Consider the following 3930-nt stretch of genomic DNA (forward strand, 5'->3'; position numbering starts at 1 on the left):
GGCCCGACTGCTCGGCTGGCCAGCAGTCACCTTGCTCTCTCTCGGACGCCTTCGTGTTTTAGTCGGACTGTCTTAAAGTTTTGTGCTTTTCCTCTGTCCTCCCAGACCCCACACCCACTTCCTCCTGCCTCATCGAGGCCGGCCACGACCTTGAACCGTGCCGAGCCCCCCCCCCCCCCGGCGTGTGGAGGCCCGTGAGCCCCTTCCTCCCCGATCCCCTGGTCGTGGAGCAGGCTCCGGGGATGTGGGCATTGGCGGCCACTCTTCAGAGGAGCCTCCCTCGAGCCTTGCTCTCATGTTCCCCACACCCACCTCTGGGGCCCGGCCTCTGTCGAGGCGGCGGCCATGGGGAGGGCCTGTTCTCCGGAGGCTCTGCTCCCCCAGTGGACGTGAGCAGGACCCAGAAGGAGGCTGGGGTTGTGCACTGTCTTAGCTCCCCCGAGCAAGGACTTCCGAGGGCAGTGGTGCTTGAGGCCTGGCCTTCACACTGACCTTCCCGCCCTCCTCTGGTATACAGAGAGCCGGGCTGAGCAAAGCCACAGGAGTGGCCCCTGCAAACTGAAGTGACAGGGACAGAGGGGTGGCCTGCGAAGTCAGAGGGCACCCCATGTGTGGGACGGGCTGGAAGTGGCACCGTGCGCTCGCCTGCTCCCTCCGCCCCTCCTCCTGCACCCGCTGCCCCTGCGGACCGGCCAGTCCTCCTCGGCCCTGCTCACAGTCACACCACCGTCCTTCCGGGACCCTGTCCTTGGCTTGTCCCGCCAGGGACACTCCTCTGGGACGATGGCCTCTGGTGTGACGGGGCTCCCCGGGCCACAGGCCATCAGAGATCAACACCTCAGCGTCTGTAAAATCCGTCCCCCAGGCAGGAAGGCAGAGTGGAGACGGCGCTCACAGCCCCTCTTACCCTGGGGGTGCAGCTGGATCCTCTGAGAACATTCTTCCCGTTTCTTTTTCTCATCCTTGCGCAGACAGAAGGGTTTCTTTAGCCTGAGCCCGAGTTCACACGTTACCTCTGCACACGCCGGCTTGCACCAACAGACGCTTTGTGGCCGGGTCCAGGGCACCGGAGGCCCGAGCAAATCTGCTTTGCACTTAACGCAAACCTGGTTTGTATGAATGATGCAGGGGAGCGTAGGTCAGGCTCTGAGCCCCGGCCGCCTCCCAGTTCCCGGGAATAGTGACCCTGCGCCACAAAGGAGAATTCCATCAGGCGCCTTAGGTCCGGTCGCTGAGAGGCCGCAGAGCCAGCCGGGGGGTGGGTGCCTTCGTGGCCAGAGGGCTGGGTCCGCCCGATCCGCTGCTCCTTCCCGGGAGACACCCTGCCATCCACCCACGGAGGACATGGCCCAGGCGCCTGTGTGTTTATCGCTGTGCTCGCGGAGTCCAGAGGCTCCTCCCGCGGCCCCTGAGCAGCACCACCAACCAAATCTTGGGAACAGCACGAGCCCCACGCCACAGAAATAAGAAACAGCAAAACTCGACATGATCACGCTGAGCTGAGGTTTCCGCAGGGGGGCAGCTCCTCCCGTTCTGGGCTCTCTGGGTGCATGGAAGAGAGAGTCCCGTGCCTCACCTTCGGGTGCCTTTGGCCTGCATTTTGCACATGAACTCAAACGCGGCCCTGGAATTGTGTACGGGTACATGGTATTTCACCTCTGCATGAGGGGCGCGGAGGCCCAACTAGTGGGTGACATGGCGCAGAGGGACCCCCCTCTCCCATAGCCCCCTCCCCCGGGCCCAGTTCTCAAGGCCCCAGACTGGCCCCCGGGAAGCCCCAGAAGCACCTACTGCACCCCCTGACGGCTGGCCCTGTGTGGGTCCCAGCAAGGCCTTGGGGACAGTGCTGGTCTATTTCCAAGCACAGGTTACCAGACCACCGCCCCCCCTGGGGGCCCCTGAACGTACCCCGGCCTGCTGGACGGAATGACTGGGCCGGAGGGAGAGGTAAAGGTCACGGGTGAAGGTCGGGAGCCCTGGAGTGTCCTGGAGATGTCAGATGCAGCCCAGTCTCCACTGGGCCGCGGCCTTGGATTTCCTGAAAGCATCTTGATGGTCACGGTGACCCTTTTGTTCTTACAGTTTTACTTTTGATTTTTTTTTCAACGGTTCCATCATCGTCTACCCCAGGGGTCTCTTGCTCATGACGTTTCCATGACTCCTGAGCGCCAACATAAACATCTCATTTTTAAGTTCTCGGCCAATTAAAAATGGTAGAAAACGTCCTCTTGTCCCAGTGGCTAACAAATGGACCCCCACAGCTGCACGGTGGGGTTTCCGGTTTTGTAATCTTAGGGTCTCTGTGGAAGGAAGGGTGAGAGAGGAGTTTCTGAATAGAACGTGTACATTTAAAAACGTTACTCTGTGTAACCCACCTTGGAGCCTCGTTTGTAATTTCCTTTGCAGACATAGCAGCGTGAGTGCCCATCACAACTGGACCAGTTGTGAACTGTTGCCTTTCATTTGATGAGCAGCTACTTAGCGTTATCCCTTTGTGACTCCAAAGCAAGAGTCAATGCAAGTAGTATTTTCAATCAGCGTGCAAACGCGTGCACTTATCTGTATATCTACTCTGTGACTGTATAGCCCTGTTTTTTACAATACTGTATGGATGACTTTGCAATGACCTTGCCATGTTATTAGGGAATACCGTCGCTTGCACTCCACAAGAGGTTTGCGCCATTGTAGACAAACAGGACAAATGTACGTACACACATCTGTATAAATATGTATGTGAAAATGACATCGGCTCTCTCGGGTGCCTGTCCTCGCCATCGGAGCAGAGGCCCAGGAAGACCCTAGGGTGTGAGCTTTCTAACCGTACCTTCCAGGCCGCGGTCCCGTTGTGTATATTTCTGTAGAGTTATCTCCTTAGAAGATTTGTACGTGCATTTTTTGCAGACTTGAACTTTGTTTTCTGAAATTAGATGCCACTTCTGGAGATGGGACATAAACCAAATAAAGCTTTGTTATTTTCAGATTTCTACTTCTCTCTCCGTCTTGCTTTTCATGATGTCAGCGCTCACACCTGCTGAGGGAACGGGGCCCGGGGTCCGGTGGAGCCATCGCCTTGGCCGGCCGGCGTTGTAGCAGGTTCTGGTTACACTGGGCAGCAAAACGACAGTGACGGGGCTGCTGCGCCGCCCCCACCTGTTTCGTGGAAGCACAAGGTCAAGTGCCTTTCCATGGACTATCTCATTTAAATGCCCTCCTCGGGCAGGGCCAGGGAGCCACCGAGGAGGAAGTGAGGGTCTGAGAGATTAGACAGCCTGCCCAAGGCCAGTGACGGAGGCCAAATTCAGACGGAGACTGTCCTGCAGGGAGCCGGGGCCCTTGACGCCCTCGCCATCCCCCACTGTGGGAAGGTGTCCCCACGGGTCAGTTCTGGGGCCTCCATGCCCTCGGGCCCCGTATAGGTCAGCACTGTGGTGCAGGCTGGGTCTGGGCGAGGGTGTGGCTCAGGGGTCCTCACTGGGCGGGGCCGTGGTGGGGAGGACCAGGTCACTCCGCACGTGTGGAGGGAGGTGCGCACGCAGGGACGCACAGAGAGAGAGGCCACCGCCCGGTGACCCGGTGTTCACCGTCCCTTCTTCCTGCCCGGGGCGCTCCCTTGCCAGGTCCTGCAATGCTTCCAAACCCCTTTCCTTCCACCCATCAAAATCTCCATCCCTTCCCTGCTTTTCCCAAAAGGATCATTTGCACCTTTAAATTATAAAAATCCTTCACAGTTTTTTTTAACAAATCCTACAAATCTTGTTGCCCCCAGCCCATCCCAGGCACCCCCTCAAGGTACCCAGGGTGGACGGGCAGAGAGCAGTGTGTTCACCCAGAGAGGTGGATGTAGCACCCACACCGCCCACCCTCCCGGCTCGGCCGGCCCCCCCCCCCCCCGCACCGGACTGCAGACCGTGCTCCGGACCAGAGGACATG

Source organism: Suricata suricatta, chromosome 5 (genome assembly GCF_006229205.1).
Source record: "Suricata suricatta isolate VVHF042 chromosome 5, meerkat_22Aug2017_6uvM2_HiC, whole genome shotgun sequence".
In the NCBI taxonomy this organism is placed as follows: Eukaryota; Metazoa; Chordata; class Mammalia; order Carnivora; family Herpestidae; genus Suricata; species Suricata suricatta.